Genomic DNA, 21,439 nt, shown 5'->3' on the forward strand with positions numbered 1-21,439 from the left:
AAAAAAATAAAAAGGAAGGAAGGAAGGAAGGAAGGAAGGAAGGAAGGAAGAAAGGAAGAAAGGAAGGAAGGAAGAAAAAGAAAATGCTAAAGCCGATGTGATGGCTCAGCAGATGAAATCACTTGACATGCAAACTTGAAGACTTGAGTTAGATCTCTGCAGACTATGGGGAAAGGAAAGACAACTTCTGAAAGTTGTCTTCTGTGCATATGCCCTCATCTGTATGGTACCCACACTCACACATATCACACACACAAATAATAAAGTAAATTTTTGAAATTTAGACTAAATCGGAAAATAAAACTAAAATAAGCAGAGTAAGCCAAATTTAATCCTTTTTACCATTATCTAAATCTGAATCCAGGAATTTTTATTTTAATTTAGTGCCTAACTTTTTGTTAGGGAATTTACTTAAGTATTCCTTTCTTGGTTCTCATTTGGATAAATTCTATTTTTTCAGACATGTAAATGTTGTTGTAAGAAACATTTTCATGCCTAATGTTTTTCAACAGTGACTACATTTATTTCTGTAGGTCTAATTTCCAAAAGTAAAGTCATATTATAGAAAAGGGTGTGAATGTTTAAAATATCTTAGCAAATAATGCCAAGTGTTGCCAAAAACAGAGGTTAAGTTAATTATATACAATCTTATTTGAGGGGATTTTAAAAATTCCAAAAGTGGTACGGTCCCTCACATTTGTAATTGTGGTACTCTGAAGGTTGAAGCAACAGAATTTGTGAGTTCTAGGCCAGCATAGGCGGCATAGTGAGGCCCTGTCACTAAAAACAGGAGCAATAGCATCCCCTAAAAAATTCAGACTTCATTATCTTCTTCCTTGTTAAATTCTTGTGATTTATTTCTAGGGCAAATAATCTTTTACTTTTTATTACATTTTATTTATTTTTATGTGTCTGTGTGTGCATGTGTGTGTGTGCGCGCGCGCGTGCACGCACACGCACACATGGATATTCCATAGAGCTCATATGGAGGTCAGAGGACACCTTGCAGAAAGCTGTTCTCTCTTCAATCATGTTGGTCCTGGGGAACTAAATTCAGATGGTCAGCTTTGGCACCAAGTTCCTTTATTTATCCCTTGAGTTATCTTACTAGCTTATAATCTTTTTAAGAAACTAGATTTTTTTTTTTTTTCTGGGCGGTGGTGGCGCACGCATTTAATCTCAGCACTCGGAAGGCAGAGGCAGGTTGATCTCTGTGAATTTGAGACCAGCCTGGTCTATAGAGCGAGAGCCAGGACAGGCACAAAAACTACACAGAGAAACCCTGTCTCGATAAACAAAACAACAACAACAACAACAAAAAGAAACTGGGTTTTTTGTCTTTGTGAATTTTCATATGTGTACATGTATCCATGTGTTTTTTCCCTTATTTTATTCATTATTCTTGGAACTATACTGTTATTAAGACCATTTTCCCCTTACATACTTTTATCTCCTTGGACCAAGTTAGGCATTTCCATAATAAATGTGATGCATAAATTGGGGAACATTTGAAGTAATTTAAGGGGATTATAGTTAAAGCTCTACAGTTGTTTAATAATGAGAAATGATACATAGGATACACATACAAACCTATCTTAGTTGGGGTGCCTATTGCTGTGATAAAACACCATGACCAGAAGCAGCTTGTAGACAAAAGAGTTTATTTCAGCTTATATTTCTAGGTAACAATCCATCACCGAGGGAAGTCGGGGCAGGAACCTGGAGGCAGGAACTAATACAGAAGCCAAGGAAGAGTGCTGTTTACCCAATGACTTTCTCTGCATCCTTTCTTAGCCCAGAAGTGGCACTGCCCACAATGGACTACACCGCCCCCCCCCCCACATCAATCATCCATCAAGAATATGTTCTACAGATCTGCCAGCAGGTCTATCCTATGTAGGCATGTCTTGATTAAGAGATTAAGAGTCCTTCCCAGATAATTCTACTGTGTGCCCAGTTAACATTAGAATGAGCCAGCACAGAGTTCCTTCTCTAGATACCTATTGCAATTAAACCATTTAAAGTATTTGGTGTTTCTTTCCATGTATTCATTAGTTGATTCATTTACTAGTGATGAGATTAATTAACATGTAAAAGGGGACATGATGCACTCAGTCTAATTCTAAGAATCAATGTAAGGTCAAAGGAAGGTTTGGTTTGATTTGGAACTGTATATTATTGTTTCCTTCCCTTCCTTGGTCTCCAGACAACATGGAGATTAATGCTCTGACTAGCATTAGAGAGGCCTAGAATGGACAGAAAGTGGGGTGGGTCTCAAGGGACTTCCTGACAGGCTGAGTCAGTAGCCCACCCAGTGCTTAAATCCTGAGACTCTTAGAAGCATGTTCAGAACAATGCCTTGGCTTCTGCCTGCCGCTGACATGACTCTTGTTACCCCAGCCTAAGTGGTCCCCTCCCCGAACAACCTTGTACACTGTGGTGCACACCTTTTTTTTTTTTCTTCTCTTTTTGTCTGCCAGGCTGACAGCTGGCTGTCTCTCACGCTTTAGTGGGAACACTCATTCTTCCTGCCCCGGCCTCTTACTGTACTGTGCACCCAAGAGCATGGCCTCACAAGATATTATCCACTCCTGAGTGCTCTGTCTGGCAAGGACCTCAGGACTCAGCTTCTCTCCAGTGAGGCTCCTTTTTATGCTGTTGTCTGTCCCCAGGAATGACCTAAGGGAAGGTGGAACAAAAATAGCACAGGAACTTTGGAAATCACGCATGCTTTTAAAAAGCAAACAAAATAAATGTTCAGTGAATAAGAGCTGGAATAAGACTGTGCGTAGGCACAGTCATGAACGTTTCTGTCTTAAGCATGAATGAGCAGAGTTGCTGGGGATACAGACACAAGGATAGCATGGAGGGCTGTGATGGTCAGGAAAGGGCTGAAGTCCTCTGCCCTGGACCCAGTGGAGCTTGCTCTGTCTGGAGCTCTTCAACATACAACTGGCTGATTTGGCCCCTGTATGACCCCTTACTGCTTAATTATGTTTGATAGTGATTGGTTTGGGATAATACAGTCCAAAGATCAAGGAAAGCCCTTTCTGAGCCTCCCTTATTAAATTCCTTTGCTTTGGGTTTTGAGCATTGCCAAGCAAATCTCGTTATGAATTCTTCAATTACTTTCTTTTGCAATTTTTATAATATGGTAGGGTAAGCTCAAACCAATATCCATGCCATCATGCTAACTCTGATTATTTTCAAACTCCTCATTAGAGGAGGTAGGAGGATGTTGACTCCCCTTAAATCTGGTTTTTATTTTACAGATTTCCTCTGTTCTGTAATTTGCTTTGTACCCAACCCTGCTGTACTTCCTCTCAGTGCTGGCTGTAAATGTGGGGCTAGTCCACTCTGTTTGTTCCACTGAATATTATTGCTTTGGGTTTTATGACTTAAGTTTTTGCATTTTGAAGGGAAGCGTTTTGTTATTTGATTACATAAAAATCAAGGAGCAGTAGCTGATGAAAACAATTTTGATTTATTGCGTCAGTGAGCTTGTTGACCATTCTTGCTGAGCTTATTTTTATTTCCATTTTGTTTATTTTTATTTGCCATAATGTTGTTTGTCTAGGAGCAAAAAGAGAGAAAGGGAGTACAGTAATCCTCCCAAAGAAGACAGGTGTGAGGGGCACTGGGCTGACAGACCTAATCTTCATGGGGGTGCTGGGGGGCATTTGCCTTGTTCACATTTTGCAAATCCAGAATGCCAAACTCAGTAGAGTCTCATTTATCAATAAAATTATTGCACTCTTTCCACCACCTCGTATTTTATTAATATTACCATCAACACTGATGTATCTCAGAAGAAACGGCAATTCTGCATATACAATGGGTAGGTTTATTAAAGAGATGAGAATTCTTTACTCTCCAATATCATAGTGGTATTAAGATTTGCTGTGGACCCTTTATTTTAAAATAAAATTGTGTGTGTGTGTGTGTGTGTGTGTGTGTGTGTGTGTGTGTGTGTGATAGAGAGAAGGGGAGGAGGGAGTGGGGAGAGAGAGAAGAGAGAAACAGAAAAGCAGAGACTGAATAAATATGAAGGATAGTGAGAGAGACTCAAATTAGGAGAGGCAACAGGAATAGCAGGTTTCCTTGTAGCAGAATAACTGCATATGTCTCACAGCTATAGAATCCTTACAAGGCTAAGGACTTGGACCTACTCCATGATGTCCAGGTTCTCAGTTACATGTGGAAATATTAAAAAGAACTTTCCAGGCAGTGTACAGATGCCACATCCCTGGTTGCATACAGGGCCCCCATCAGAATGGTACAGGGTTTAACCATGCCTCCTAGCCAGATAACCAGTCAACTCTGGTAAATTTCCAGCATTTCTCCTCTTGGAAAAGCTCTGGTCCTTCTGGGTAGAGTGTGGACCTTGTTCTGCTGTTCAGAATGGGAGTCTCTTTGGATCTTTATAGTCAATTGTGACCTATTTTACCGCTCTTTGGCGTGCTTAAAGGGTATAGTGCAAGCTATGTCAATCAAGGCTGACATTTTAGCAAAGGCCATAAAGGAATTGTTAGCTGCAAGTGGGTTAGAGGATAAGGCTCTTAAACCTAAACCCCAGGCATGGTCACCCTGGCCATTGATGGCACTTTTAAAATCAATAGGGAGCACATGGCGTTTTATTGCTTCTCTCCTTACAGCATCATCTTGAGTTGCCAGTTCCTGAAAACCTGTATAGCTGGAGAAACATTAAGAGGTAGTTTCTTCTAGTGGCCAAACTACTGTGGCCTCGGGGTGTTGTTCTCAGGTCTCATTTGAAATTTACCTCAGTGAAGTCAAATGCCCAGTTACATAAGTAGCGTGATGTAATGGAGAGACTATGATAATTGAGTCAATAGCAGCTAGGTTTGGGATTTGCATCTATCTTTTGCAGGTTATTAGATCTTGGGCAGGTTAATGAACTCTTGACAAAAAATGAATAACTTGTCTTCCTAGAATTCTTATGGAGATGATAGGTGGTGTGGAGGGCATGTGAAAACTTGTTGAAATGTTACTTCTTGGGCTCTGAGCCACGTCTGATGATACATCAGAGATTGGGAGCGAAGCAGCATGGAGAGCAATCTCTGTTTTACTCTCCAGGTGATTCTCATGGCCTCTTGTATTTGAAAATGAAATGGTAGTATATTATGATGGCTGCATTAATATTTAGTTTATTGTTGAATTTTTGAGAATGGTTCTTAGAAGTTCTGCATGCCCATTGGTACTGTATTTGTAGGGCAAACTCTGGGAAAGACTTAAGTATAAAGCAGAGTGAAGGATACTTCTGGAGGGGCAGATGGGATATGGCCAGACCACTCTATCAAGACCCAAAGCTTCTCAGGTCTATCTGGAACCAACTATAAGCTAGACACCATGCTAGTTAAATGAACATGATATGCATTGGCCAGGAATCAATCAATCTCTCTCTCTCTCTCTCTCTCTCTCTCTCTCTCTCTCTCTCTCTCTCTCTCCCCTCCCTCCCCCTCCCTTCTCTCTCTCTCATGTGTGTATTATACATATATGTATATGTGCATGAAACATGAAGTATCTTTACAGTTCTATCACACTACTTTATGAGATATTTGCATGTGAGTTTACCATCTATGTTTTCTGTGTTTATGTATTCTTATTTTTTAAATTCTCTCAAACATTACATCCTGACTACATTACATCCATTCCTCCTAGCCACCCCCTATGTACCTCCCTTTTCCCCTAGAGCCATTTCATTTCTGCAGGATAATAGTGTTTACTTTGAATTTCTTTATATTTATTTTTTGAAAATTATAAGAATGTATATAATTTATTTTAAAAATTGTTCTTTTATTTTTGAGATCATAATATAATTATATCATTTTCTTCTTCCCTTTCCTCCATCCAAACCCTCTCATATATCCCTCTTTGCTCTCTTTTAAGTTAATTTTGTCGGAAGTGCATCATCTCTTCAGCAGTAGGGACTTCCCTTTTTTCTGGAGGGCAACCAAAGGCCTTTGCAGTAGCTTGTAATGTTTGTGGAGTCTCTTGGTCAGTGCTGACCAATAACTCAGAAGAGGTCTTCTCATGCCTGGTGTTGGGGTTTTGTTAGATAGTCATTGGTTTTTCTCAGCCCACATGAGAAAATATAATTTAATCTACATGTGCACATTTATACATGGATTTATGTGAATTATATGTTTATTTTAGGTAAATAATAGTATTATTGCTTATGACTTTTTCAGACATCCTTATTGTGATTTTACTCTCCTCTCTCCTCTGTATTTATCTTCCTCTTACTTTTCTAATTAGAGTTGTCTCCCTCCCCGCCCCCCCCCCCCACGCATGCTCTATTTTTTCCATTTCCCTGAGCAGATCACTTGGTACCCTGCTATTCTTCCTGCCTCTATTGCTCCCTACGCCCCTCCCACAGCAGGGGTCATAATTTACTTTCCTAGTTTTTGCAGGTTCTCTAGGATGTGTACTCATATCTGAAGATTTGGAGCTAGGAGCCTCCAGTAAGAGAAAACATGCCCCATTGGGCTTTTGGGGTCTGGATTTCCTTACTCAATGAGATTTTATTTTTCTTTATAGCTGAATAGCATTCTATAGTGTATAGATACACCATATTTTCCTTATCCATTTGTCAGCTGAAAGACACTTAGGTTGTTTCCTTTTCCTAGTTATTGTTAATAGAGCAGCAATGAACACAGCCAAGTGTAGCTAGAGTTTTCCTGCTTGGCCCACAGTCAGGACAAATCTCTCTCACCCGCCAGGCCCATAGATGCTCAGACCCAACCAAGTAAACACACAGAAACTTATATTGCTTACAAACTGTATGGCCGTGGCAGGCTTCTTGTTATCTATTTCTTCTATCTTAAATTAACCCATTTCTATTAATCTATACTTTGCCCCATGGCTTGTGGCTTACCAGTGTCTTTACATGTTGCTTGTCATGGCGGCGGCTGGCAGTGTCTCCCCCAGCCTTCCATTTCCCACAATTCTCCTCCTCCTTGTCCTGCCTACCCTATCCTTCCTGCCTGGCTACTGGCCAATCAGCACTTTGTTTATTTTAACCAATCAGAGCAACACATTTGACATACAGAACATCCCATAGCACTTCCCCTTTTCTTTTTTTCAAAAAGCAAGGTTTTAACTTATATATAGTAAAATTTCAGATAACAAAACAATTATCAAGCAAGAATTACAGTTACAATATTAAAGAAGATATCCTATCTATCTTATATTTGTGAGTCTAAGGTTTTATATCTAACTTATCTTTTATCATAACTGAGAAAATTACAACTATCTAGTCTTTAACCACATCAAGACCTCAGAAGGATATATTATTACCTGAGAAATGGAAGAAGGATGCAAGTAACTTTCGGGAGTCTTGCAGGGTAGACAGAGACAGCTGGCAGTCAACTAATGTTCCTTTGTAAAGTTGGGGCATTTGTCTTTAGCCCACAGGGCTAGAGTCTCTTGGTCACTCTCTCAGTGTCCTGAGGAATGTCTGGCAGTTTTCTTTGTGAAGCAGGAACCTGAAGGACCATTTTGTCAAGCAAAGTTTAGTGGTCACCTTTCTATGGGTCTGTAGAGCATGGGACTCTTAATCCCAGGGTTGTGGGTTCGTGCCCCACGTTGGGCACCAGATATTGATGAAATTATTCCATGTAGTTAAAAGGGAGGTTTATTTTGTAGGGTAACTTACAAATGAAGGGATAGGTAACAGGGTCTGGCAAAGGTATGGCACAGTCCGGCAGTGTTCTCTGGAGAATTCTGTTTGGTCTACCTCCAGCGTCCATGGTCCCAGAGCCAAGAGAGACCTTTCCTCTGGATCCTGGGTCTTCAGCTTCCTCCCTCAGCCCTGCCTTGTGGGCGTGACCATTACTGAAGCCTCAATGGGGGTTGGAACTTCCAGGCCAAGGCTGGGATGGCTACCCACTACAGCCAAGCAAGCACCTTGGAGTAGGATGGCGAGTCTGTTAGGCAGATGTTAAGGAGTGGTATAGCTAGGTCATATGATAGATTTATTTTTAGCTTTTTGAGAGTTCCTCATGCTGATTTCCATAGTGGCTGCAGTATTTTGCAATTCCACCAACAGTGAATCAGAATTCGCTTTTCCCCACACCCCCTCTAGCATTTGCTGTTGGTTGTTTGGTTGATCTTTGCCATTCTGACTGGCATAAGATAAACCTCAAAGTTGTTTTGATTTGCCTTTCTGTAATTGCTGGGGATGCTGAACATTTTTATAAGCTATTTCTTAGCCAGTTTTTCTTCTTTTGAGAACTTTCTGTTCAGGTCTCATCCTATTTTTTTATTTATTTTTATTTTATTTTGGTTATTTATATATTCTGGATCTCAATCCTCTGTCAGATATCTAACTGGTAAGGATTCTCTTCCATTCTGTGGGCTTCCTCTTTGCTTCACTGATCATTTCTTTAGCTGTGCAGAAGCTTTTTAGTTTTATGAAAACCCACTTGTCAGCTGTTGGCTGTAATTCTTGGGCAGATAGAAAGTCCCATTCTATACCTGTATCATGTAGGGAACTGCTTATCTTTTCTTCTAGCAGTTTCAGTCTTCTGGGTTTCAGGTTGAGATCCTTGGTCCATTTGGGTGTTGTTTTGTGCAAAATGTTAGTTATAGATCTAATTTCATTCTTTTGGTTGTGGACATATAGTTTTACCAGCATCATTTGTTGAAGATGCTTTATTTTCTTTAGCTTATGTTTTGGCATCTTTGTCAGACATCAAATTCTGACATTATGTGTCCTCATGTTTGGGTGTGGTTTTGTGCCAATATCACGTTGTTTTTATCACTATGGCTCTGTAATATATCTTAATACCTGGACTGTTAATCCTTCCAACTTCGTTATCTTTGCTCAGATAGTTTTGGCTCTCTGGGTCTTTTGTAGGACCATCTGAATTTTAGGGTAGTTTTTTGTTGTTGTTGTTGTTGTTGTTGTTGTTGTTGTTTTGTTTCTGTGAAACATATAATGGAGATTTTGATTAGGATTGATTTGGACCTGTTGGTAGCTTTTGGTAAAATCATTTTCACAATACTAATTCTGTGAGCATGGGATATTTTTTCATTTCCTAATATCTGTATCTATTTTTCAACCATTTAAAGTATTCATTGTAGAGGTCCTCCAATTTTTTAGTTAGTTTTATTCCTAGACATTTTATTTTCCTTGAGACTGTTGTTAATGGGAATATGTCAATGATCCCATTCTCTGGATATTTGTTGTTGGTGTGTAGAAAAGCAGTTGATTTAGGCAAGTTGACTCTCTATCCTGACACATTGCTGTATTTGTTTATTGTTTCTAGAACTTTTCTCATCAAAATCCACCAGACTCTAACCTATTTTCAGGATGGACAGCTTTTCACTACTATTTAACTCTCATTTGTTATGGGTGTCTTTAGGTTGTTGACTTTTTGGTTTAATTTTGATAGTTTTGCTGAAGCTAGAATTTCATTCATTTCTTTTAGGTTTTTCCATTTAATGGAGTACAGGTTGTTAAGCTATTCCCTCACTATGTTATAAATTTCTTTGGTGTGTGTCCATACTATTAACTATTGATGAGCTTATGTTAATCTGTGCTTTTAAATCCAGTCGTACATTTTTAAATGAAATTGGGTGCACTAAGAGGTTGGTATATGTATGTTTAGGGTAGTAATGTCTTCTTGTTTAACTGTTCTCTTGATTAGAATGAAGTGTTTCCATACTCATTTCTGATCTGTTAAATATGGGTCATCTTTTTCTTTTGGGTAGTTGTGCCAAAGATCTGTCAATCTTGTTTACCTTCTCAGACCCAGCTCTTACATTTGTTGAATCTTTGAATTTTCTTTGTTGCTATTCCATTGATTTTTCTTTTTACTTTGAATTTAATTATTTCTTGGCATTGAGTGTGTTTGGATTTGGTTTATTCTTGCCTTTCCAAAATTTTTAATTGCATCATTTGGTCATTTATTTGTGCTTTTTATGATTTTTTTAAACTATAGACATTTAGAGCTATGCATTTCCTTCATAAGCCTGCTTTCAATGCTCCCATAGGTCTTGTCATGTTGTGTTTTTATTTTGATTTAGCAAACTTTTTATTTCTTTCTTGATTTATTCTTTGACACAGTCATCATTCAGTAGTAAGTTGTTAACTCTCTGAGTTTATGTACTTACTAGAAACTTGTCTGCTGTCAATTGTGAGTTTTATTGCAATATGGTCAGATAGAATAAAATACACATAGTTATTTCAATCTCTTTTTATTTGTAAAATTTGCCTTGTGTCCCAGTATGTGGTCTATTTTAGAAAAGCTTCCATTTTGCTGCTGAGGAGAGTATGTATTCTCTGGAAGTTGGTAGTTGGGTGGAAATAGTCTATAGATATCTGTTAAATACATTTGATATTGGATGTCAATTAATGCTGGTATTCTCGTTATTTTTTGTCCAGATGGACCTGTCTGTTGGAGAGAGTAGGGGTGTGACATCACCTGCTATTAATGGACTGATGTTAATCTGTGCTTTTAAATCCAGTACTTCTTTTTTATGATTGGGGGCAATAGAGTTTGATGCATGTTGCTTAGGATAGATAGTAATGTCTATTTCCTTTATTAGAATGATGTGTCTCTCTACATCTTTTCTGATTAGTTTTAGTTGAAGTCCATTTTTTAATCAGAGGGATAAAATTCTCTTATCAGATAGCAGGATAGTGACACCTGCTTGCTTCCTGCTCCTATTTGATTGACATATTTTCGTCTATCCTTTTACTCTAAGGTCGTTTCTCATCTTTAAAGCTAGGGTATGTTTCTTGTAGACAACAGCTAGATGAATTTTGTTTCTTGATCTATTCAGTCAGACCATTTGTATCTTTTGATTGGAGAACTGAGACCATTGATATTTAAAGTGTGGTGTTTAAAGTTATTATAAAAATGCATGTGTTAGTGGCATCATTGTGTTACTGATTTTTGGTACCATTGTATGTGTTCTCAGTGGTACTTTGTGTTTTATTACTTGTGGCTTTGTATTTCTTTCCATAGTCTCTTGGCCATGCTCCTTCCTCACCTCAGCAGAAATATTGCTTCCTGTATTTTCTTTAGGTTTGGTTGGTTGGATATAAATATTTTTAAGACTTTTAATATTGTGAAAGATTTTTTTCTCCCTCAATTATACTTTTGCTGTGTATATTAGTCCAGGCTAACTATCATGATCTTTTAAGGTTTGAAGTACATTGCTCCAGGGTTCTGGCTTTCAGTTTTCTATTGAGAGATCAGCAGTTTGTATAGGGGAGGACTGGGCTTAGAGCTTGGAAATGGCTTGGGAGGAATGAATTCAGATGGATATAGGGAACTAGGTTGGTGTATAGGGTGTGCCTCTTGGTCCAAGCCTGGAGTATGGGTAGATCTGGTTGGGTGGAAAGTTGGTTGTGGCATGAGAATGTCTTGTTGATTGGAGAATAGACAGAGTGGGTCCTGGTGGAAGCTTGGAGATTTGTTGCAATGCAGGTAGGTCAGATGTGGCCAGACTAGACCTGGATATTGGATGTGGGATCCAAGCTGGACCCAATGTGTTGGAGATGATGCATGGAGGATTGGGTCAGACAGACTCACTAGGCTCCATCCTGGAGAAGGATGTCCCTGACCTGAAGAATGGAGAGGTTGGATGTAGTATGAGAATGGCCTGTGTGTTCGTAGCAGGTAAAGTGGCATACATTTTCATTTGATAACCTGATTTTTTTTTCTGGGAGCAGTAGTGTTCACTAATATGGGGGTAATTGTGTTCACACTCATCTAAAAATTATATTATTTTTACAAGCTATTTTACATCTAGGAAAACCCATTTAATATTATTTTTAAATCACTCTTAATTTTTCCCATGGAATAGCTCAGATTAGATTATTATTCATCATGGAATTTGGACAGTTTAAAATGTTGACAGATCATTGGAAATCAATGTGTCCTCCTGCCCTGCTGAGAAACTTGCTTAGGCCCCACCCCCAGCTTCGCTGACAGTGTACAATTTTAGAGTTTAGGACAGGAGCAGTAGGTCCTTCTACGTTAAGGGGTTTCTTTTACCTTTGTACCAATCTTGCATCTTCTCTTGGAAATGTGATGAACCTTTTCCTGGTTTATAAATAAACTGTCTCTAGAGAAATAAAAGGGAATCTAGCCAAAAATCAAGTTTGGGGAACAGGTGTTTCTAATAGAATCTTGGTCACAATCTAACATTAGGAGTAAAGCAAACACCAGCACACAGCCAACTAACTGAAGGGATTCCCTGGGCTCTCTGAGGCTTCTAGTGTTCAAATTTTTGACAGTGACGATAGGAAGACCACCCTCAGTGCAAATCTTGGGAGAAATCCAATCTCTGACAACAGTAGGTTCTCTGACTTTTAGGAACAATTCTTTCTAAGCCTCAACTTTCATGATGAAAAATGGACAGTTTGTATCATAGGATTTTATCATAACCTTGTAATAAGAGAATGAATGGGAGATAACTAAGCAAAGACTGTTCCTGGAATAAGATACCCGGTGTGATTTTTCTTTAAAGTTTCTTTCAGTTCCATTGATCCCTCTAACCTGTGATCTTTTTTTCTCTACTTAGTACCCCAAATACAAGGATACTATGTTCCCCCCTCTTTCTATGTCTTCTTAAAGAAAGATCAAAAATTGTTTGGTTGATTGATTGGCATAGTTAAATCTTATAAGTTCTCCATCAGTGCTGATGCTGCGGGCCTCCATAAGATACCTTGAGAACCACTGTCTATAACATGGACTTGGAGGATGTGGAAGCTGAAGGAGACCTTAAAGGCCACTTGGCTTCAGCATTTCATAAATTGCTAATGAGTCAGTAATTGGGTTGAGACTGTAGCCCAGTCTAACAGTCTCTCTAATTTACCAGGCTGATGATAGAGGACAGTTTCAAGTGTTGTTTATCCAAAGACAATTGTGTTTTAATCACGACCCAAACTTAATGCTATGATACTGGTAACAATTATCATGATCATGAGGATACTGTGTTAATATTCAATCCAGTTCCTTTAATGCATCAGGCATTTTTTGTGTTGATTTTACCTTTAACAGATATGTGAGGGGACTGTCCTATCCTGTGCTATCCTTGCCCTCCATGTGAGAACTCTGAGAATTCACATGGCTGGACAAAGGGCTAAAGTAAGATGTTGCCAGCAGTGTCCAAATCCTTTCACCAACACCTACACTGTGTTTTTTTAGGAAGAATAGAAGATCCTAGAAAGAAAATTATAGGCTCCCAAAGAGATCATATAATAGAAAAGGCAACATAGTCCTTCATCAAGATGCACAGTCACCTGCTCCTCTTGATCATGTGAACTCCTTAATGTGGTTGGTGTTAATCAGGACACATGGGTACCAGCACAGGAAGGGCAGTCATAGCAGAAATCCTACCCTCTGACCAGCAGACACTCATTTCCATGGCTGTAGTGCTGGGACAGGTCCACTCATTCTGTTCTGTGCAATCACAGAACAGAAGGGCAGGCTCAATCTGACCACCAAGACACAATTGCAAGGTGGCCTCTTGCTTGTATTCGTGGCCATACACCAAGGACATCTCCTGCATTACTGCCCTTTGGTTGTGAGGCCTTTTTGCCCAGTTCCATCCTGTCCACTGTGGTATGAAGACAGAACAAGCTAAATGGACCTTCTGGATGCTTTCAGGCAACAGCTTTTATCCAGGTGTGTGGAGCCCAGCAGTGACCTTCCTCCCTCCCACTGAGGCTGTTCCAGTCTTTCCCTTCTGCTGGCCCTGGGGCTGAGTCAGATAAAGGTCTTTGTCCTGTACTCCTTAGATAGCATGCTCTCAGATACCTGCTGATTCTGTAGTTGGGCTGTGTGAACAACTCCCATCATCATATATTTTCATGTCATTTGAGATTACTTCTTCCTTATTCTGAAAGATCAGAGAGAAAGGCTCCTTATTTCCAGAAGAAAGAGAATGTCCCTGAACCTTCATGATCCTCCATTTGCTTGGCTACCCAAATCCTCTCTGCTACCTCCATGGGAGTTTTGATGCTCATAATCTCACTTCTTTCTCATACACACAAATTCATGTTTTCACATATCAACATATGCACAGTTACATTTCTGTACACATCATTTGCACACCCACACAATTCTTACTTGCATATGTACTTATACACCTTTACACATTCAAATGACTCATATACATCCACACACAGAGTCACACATATACCTGCTAGGGTTTTTTCAGCAATCAGAGGGCCAAGGAATGCCACAAAGTTATACTTTGCAACAGACCTTGCTCAGAGAGATTGGCTGGGGGAGAGAGAGTGCAGAGGGTTGCCTCGGAGTGGGGACAAGGGGTGGGGGGCATGATGGCATGGGCTTTATACATGGTACCTTACTTATGGCAATAGTGGAAATATGTTGCATTTGGTGGCTGGTGATGACATGGCTGCTTGCACTGAGTCACTGAAGGTGGGTTAGGAGAGCATCTGGCTCTGGAATGTGGCTGGTTCTTAGGTTACCAACAATACCCATACACAGGCGTTTCCATATACATGAAAACATACATAGTCACCCTTTCCCCCACTTTTACACACTTAAGAAACTCTCACAGTGCACTCAAATAGATACACATTCTGACACACATTCTTACATGTACACACACCCATATACATGTACTATATGCATTCCCATATACACTGCCATACATTCCTTCTCACTCAAGCATGTACATACACAATTTGCATGCACTTGAATACACACATTATCGCACATGTGCACACATGCTCTAGACACACACACACACACACACACACACACACACAATCACAGAATGTATGTTGCTGAATTGGTGAGGGTGGCAGAGGTCAAATAGGTTGAGAGTAGGAAGAAAGGTTTTCTTCAGTCCCAGCTGACAGATTTGGGTCCTGACTCCCGCTAGGAATTGATGGAAGGGAAAGGAAGCAGAGCAGGCGTTGGGCCTTCACTCTGTTCCCGGCACAGTATTCTGCACTCTGGAATGTAACATGATGGCAGGTCTCTTAAAAAGCAATCAGCTGGAGAATGTCGGTTCACTTCAGAGCTGGAGGCAACAGGAGGGCCCTCCTCTCGCACTCCGCTCTTTTCACTGCCTAGAGCTCAAGATATAAGACTGAATTTCTAAAAATTACCCTCTTAGATGTCTGCAATCACAAAAGAAAGGCTCATTTCACTGCAGACACATGAACAACAGGAAAAAATGTTAAATATTCTCCTATAATGGCATGACCCAAGGATGGCCATTGTTAGGATTTGGTACTTGATTTGACTCTTCATAAATATGAACCTTTGATATAATCACTGAAAAGAGATGTCATCCTTTGTAACAACCTGTTTCTCACTAAGTGTTCTAATATTAGTTGTAACTTATTTAGCAAAGCCCTAAGCATATCATGTATATTGAAGTATTTAATTCTCATCAGAGCTCTGTCCATTTTCTTTCCAGTGGAACCAAGGCCCAGGGGTGTTAATCAACTTTATCTGTACTCAGACAGCTGGCAAGCAATGCACCTGGGATTCAAATCCACACACTGAGACTCTGAAGCTCAGGCTAATTTGTAACCTAAGGCTCCATCTTTTATATTTATTTTTTATTTTTTTGCCCTGTACACTTCTCTCAGTAATCAGTGCTCTTTAAAAGCACTATATTAAAAGAAAGATAATATTTCATCATTTAATGCTACCATTTACCTACCTGATTTTCAAACATTGGGTGTTTAGCTTCCAGTTTCTCATTCATTTAACATGTTGCTCTGATTTTTTTTTTTTTTTTGTAAAAACATCCATTCAGCATCCAAGTAATTCTATAGAATAAATCCCAAAGGAATGACTGCTGCATATGCAGATTTGAAAAGCATGCAATTCTTCTCACCAAATGACCATTCCAGAAATATCATGCGAGCCCACACTCCTATCAGCAAGCTGTAAAATTGTCCTTTTCTCTGCAGATGGTCTTTGGGTTTTCCTGGTTCCTCCTGTGATTTGGCACAGTGTGTAATGTAGGTATAGCGGCAGCTAGGGTTCAGACTGTGCTTGGCAGTGTGTTTCCATTGTATGAATATGACTATAAGAGCTAAGTCTTTAGATACTCAAAAGGCCAAGCTCTGCCTATAGAGAGATGCCAGGAAAGGCAGGGGGCATGTTCCATGGATGGTGAATGCAAATGGAGATTCATCAACTGTCCAAAGAATCCCTGGGAATGGCACCTATCAGTGTCCTTCCTTCCCCTAGAATGGCATAAGTTCCATGAAGCATCTTTGTCTGCAAAGCTGAAGAAAAACATGCATAGTCATCTACATATCAACTGTAATCAGCATCCTTCCCCCAGGGAAATGGTCCAAGGGCATAGACCTGGGGAATCTTTTCCACAGTTTTCCTTTTGTGAGCTCAAGCAGAGCAGAGAAAGCACAGGTGTCTTTGGAGATAGCTGGAACCCATGTTGGCTTGGCTCCATGTTTTATTTGTTAGGGATAAGACACTTTTTTTGCCCAGAGCCCTGGTCATTTCATCTATAAAAGGAAAATGAGACTCTGCTCTTGAGAATAATTCTATGGCTAAAAGATGTTAGATTTCTAAGTCCTAGTACCTAGTGACTTGTACCTGGCACTACAGATGTCCATCCTTTAACACCTCATTCCAATGACATTTGTAAATGATGTTGGCAGTACCAGCATTCTGGCTTGTTTAGGAGAGCATCGAGGTTGTTCTCTTCCCTTCTCTAAGCATTTAGGATGGAACAGAAGAACACAATGAGATTCTTATCTCAAAGGCTGATGGCTCTAAAGTTTGCTCTCTGAGTGAGCTCCAGAAGGATGGAAGCAATGGAGCAATACATGGCCATGCAATCTCATTTTATTACCAGTGTGGAACAGGTGAGCAAGCCAGTCACCGTGCTGCAGCTCACTTGTGGCTATGTCTATGATGCCTGACCTTCCTCAACAGTATAGGCTGATGATGTTATGAGAAATGTTAGGAAGTATCTGCAAAGGGCTGGGCCAGGCAACCTCTTGTCTCTGTTCCCAGTTTTAGCCTTTGGACTTTCAGGCAGTTTGAGAAGGGAACTCAGAGAGGGAGCTGGGTTCTATTTCCTAAGATAGTCCGCAGGAGATAAAACCAGTGGGTCCATCACGTGCCATTGTTTTGTATTTTGATAATGGAGTCCCACATGCCCTTGAATTTATTGACCTTATTGATTTCCAAAGATATTCTGCTTCCTCTCCCTAACATCCTCACATATGTATTTTTCATGCTTGTGCCATTTATTGTTATTTTGTCCTAATTAATTAATTATTTAATCAATTTTGTATATTGGGAAGGAGAAGAAAAAATATCAAGCAAAATATTTAGAAGCAGGCTAAGATTTGAGGAAAATATTCCCAAGATTTTCAGGGTTGTGCATATAGTTTTTCTTTAGTCTTTGAAGTTAGTGTGTGTTGCACTGATATCGTATTCATGAACCATCATTTATTAAATTATTTCCCTGACATTGAATAGTTAAAATATTCACATGTTAGTTTTATTGTCAGTTCTGAATATTGAGTTACTTTTTAGGTTAAATTCCAATTTGCCAGGATTAAAGAGACAATAACTTTAAATGTCCACATTATATGATGTTGCATTACTTTCCAAAGTGCTACCATTTTCTGGTGCTAATAACCATGAAAGATAATCCAATTTTGCAATAATTTCACTGATATTGGTCACTATTAATTAAAAGACATACTATAGAGGCAGTCACATTATATTTCAAGGTAATATTAGCTGTGCCATCTCTTCTTTTTAAAAACAATCTACAAATCCCTTCTATAGCATTTTTTAAAAGCTTGGACTTTTGTCCCAGGATCCCAGAGCTAATCCTAAGGTGCTTTCCAGGGTCATGAGAAACTGGAGGGCTGGCTGTGTGTGCCCATCTAAGCTTTACACAGAGACAAGGGCTAGAAGAATATGAGACTGCATTGACCACCTTGTCTGACCTCCAGCTTTTCAGTAGCTGAATGTTACATGTTCATCAGTGATTAGAAAATCAGAGTACATTTGATATTATAGATGGACTGCCAGATAAAGGTGATTCAACCCAGTGAAAGGGTGTAATAAGTTTTTGGATTGCTTTTGTTTTAATAGTAGAACAAAAGGCTGTAGTATCACTTTAATCTTTAAGGCATTATGAAATACTACCAATACTACTCTATTTCTAAGCCCCTTACAAGCTTGTCTCTCATTGCTCTCAGACACTGCCTTCCCTAACTTGCCACAGCCTCCTGGGGAGTAGGAAAAGGACCATACTGAGAGACCCAGGCACAAAGAAGTAAAAACAGGAAGTGGTGAAAATAGTGAGTTCAAAGATCTGTTGGGACATTTAGAGTAGGGACTCTTGAGATGCTGCAGGGAGGTAGCTTGGTTCATCTTCTATGTGAATGTTGCACAGTTGAAAACAGGCTAAATTCCTATTTCCATTCAGTCTTCTCAAGAGTCGAAAACCATCTCTTGTTGAAAGAAGTCACTGTAAATAAGTAATTGGCACTGTATCCTAGTGTGAGAGATTTCTGAAATTGAGCTTCAGGCATGGAGAATGGAGGAAGAGTATAGGCACACTGTCCCAAAGAAACCAGAGACTAGACAAGATACTGAGGCTGGGGAATGGAGGGGGGCCAGCTGAATCAGAGCAGAGTGGAAAGAAGCACTGGCTTGGTGTATAAGTACTTCCATGCTGCTGTGACCATAGTATCTGATACAAGCAACTTAAGGGAGGGATGCTATTTTAGCTCTCAGTTTTGGAGGATTTGGGTTCAGTGAGCTGGGGAAGAATGACAGAGTGCCTCAGCCCATTGATAAAGGCATGTGGTGGTGGCCATTCACATCATAGTGGGCCACAAGGAAGACAAGGCAGATGCCAGGGCCTGGGTAAAGGCTTCCTACTGGTAACTTTTGCACCCGTCAGGATCCCACCTTGCAAAGTTCCAAAGTATCCCCAAACAGTACCACTAGGTAGGAAATGGATGTCTAAAGCACATGCCCGGGGGGACATTGTGCATTCAAACCAAACACTCCAAAAAAGAAAAGTGGTTATGGGGAGGGGGAGGAGAAGAGTCTTGGATCTTCCGGGGTTCAGAAATATGAAATATTAGGTATCCCCCATATGGTCAAGCCAACCTTGTGTATAAGCAACGTCAAATAAGGAGGTAGATTCATGATTATTAGAATGTGTACAGAAAATTTATTCTGACTTACAGTAACTACATCCTGGTGTTTTTAAGAGAAAGGTGGAAATCATTCTACAAAAGATCAAGAATGGGGTTTGCATGCAAGTTGCAGAGCTGTGATTTGTATGAATGCCTTGCCATGTATACATGCATATGTATATGTGTGTATGTGGCAGCTAGAGTTTATTACCAGACATCTTTCTTAATTGCTCTCCATCTTATTTTTTTTAAGAGACTCTCGCTCACTGAGACATGAGCTCACCAATGGGGCTAGACAGGCTGGCCAGCAAGGCATGGGAAACCTCTGGTTTCTATTTCCCTAGCACTGGGATTACAGGTGCATGGCGTTGTACCCAGCATTTTACATGAGTGCTGGGAATTTAAACTCAGGTCCTCACATTTGCACAACAAACATTTTACTTGTTGATCTATCTCTCTAGACATTTTACCTTCTTTCAGTTACTTCTGCAATGTTCATTCACATTGCACAGTCACATTGAAGATGGCTTGTGTCTTGATGATATACCAGAAAGATTATAGAGATATCTGCAAAGTCCAAAAAATTATCCTAAGGAGAAATGTTGGTGCTACATTTTATTTAGCATAAGGCTGAGAGAGTGGGTCATAGAATTCTGGGGGTACTGAGGAACAAAATGGGATTTTTTCGAGGTAATATGTTGTACAGAGAAATCCAGAATCTAGCCTCCTGTCCTTTTGCAGTTGGGTCCTGTTACAACAAGTGTCCTATTACCTTTTACTAGTTCCCATGCTATGGTACTGTTATATAGATTAGGAATCTAGCCACATGCTTCCTCAAGCAATCAGGAAAGACCCTGGTTAATTTAGTCAGTGTTTACAAATGGGGCCATTGAGTCTCTGGGATCACTCATCTGCTCAAGAAGGTAACTTCTTACTTGTGGAGAAAAGCCTTAGTGTGGAGCATGGAGTGGAGGCATGGACATTGCCAGCATGTTTTTCAGATGCTGTGTCCTGCCAAGCTTAGTCCACATTATGACTGTAAATGCAGGCTTTCCCTATGTGGCTGTGCTTGCCTGTCTGTGACTCTACACACTGCATTCTCATGGACTTGTGGCTTGAAGGACTCCAGATGCCCCCTTTGAATGCCCACAGGGCCTTTTCTAGAGTCAGTTTCCAGTTGGACTGAGCCAACTTGTTTCTCTTTTTTTCTTCTTGAAACATCACTTGCGAGGTAGAAAGGAAGCTGATCTTAATTCTTCCTTCAACATGACATGCCCTTTTGAAATCGTACAAATAGCCATGTCTAATTGTCATGTTGAATTGCGAGCATGGTTGTGAAATGCTCCCTAGTCTGACTGAAGCCAAATATTAGGTCATAAGTCAACATTTTGTGGATAAACTTGGTACTAAGAGGTTGAAAATTTATATCTTTTCGTGGAAAAACTTGTTTGCCAGCAGGAAAATAATTGCAATGACTGTTATCTTCCTATGTAGAGGGAAAGAGATGTATGTAATTTTGCAGCCTGGGTCAAAGTCTTTTAAGAGTTCTGGGATTAGATTGGCCAAGAAATGAGGCTTTGGTGTAATATTTGAATTGCTTCCCCAGGTGAGAGGCAATAGGTGGCATAGGTGTGTGTCATGTCTTTCAAGGTTTTGTTAAAGGCTGCAGTAAGCCAGTTCCTAATATAAGAGTTTACATACTACCCACAAATATTTGTGATGGAAAAAATCTGATGGGGAAATAAGACATCTTGGGTTATGGGCATTTAGGGTCTTGAAAAAGGAAAAATCCCACTGGGTGTGGTGTTATATGCTTGTTATCCCACTTCTTTGGAGGTTGAGGCAAGATAATCATGGGTTCAAGACCAGCCTGAGCTATATAATAAGGTCATTTTCTCCTTTCTTAGGGGGAAATGAAAAGCCAACAAAGGCAGGAACTGGAACAATGCCTTGACAGTGCCAAGAAGCCTACAGCTTGCCAGCTTGTAGTGCTTCAGCCCTATTACCAATCCTCTACCTATGCTTTACAGCATCCAGTGTGGGCCATAGTTGGGGGGACGACAGGGTGAGAAGCATCTGTGTGCTCAACAGAGAATGGAAACCAGGCACTTTGATACCTTGGGAATGTTATGCAGTATTTTGAGAAAGCCAAGTGACAATGTTTCCTTTGAAAAAGAAAAACTGTTCACATTCTTCCTGAGTGCCCAAATTATAGTCAAAGTTAGAATCATGGCTCAAGATAGAGCTGAGTGTCTGCTGGGGAAGGGT

The 21,439-nt window shown here is 39.9% G+C and overlaps 1 protein-coding gene across 1 annotated transcript in view; it reads left to right on the forward strand.

Annotated features, from left to right (window-relative positions):
• The window catches only part of Grid1 (glutamate ionotropic receptor delta type subunit 1), a 712,681-nt gene that overhangs the window by 671,710 nt on the left and 19,532 nt on the right, over positions 1 to 21,439 (forward strand). The gene's annotated exons all lie outside the window — the stretch shown is intronic.

Source organism: Onychomys torridus, chromosome 9 (assembly GCF_903995425.1).
Source record: "Onychomys torridus chromosome 9, mOncTor1.1, whole genome shotgun sequence".
NCBI classification, from domain to species: domain Eukaryota; kingdom Metazoa; phylum Chordata; class Mammalia; order Rodentia; family Cricetidae; genus Onychomys; species Onychomys torridus.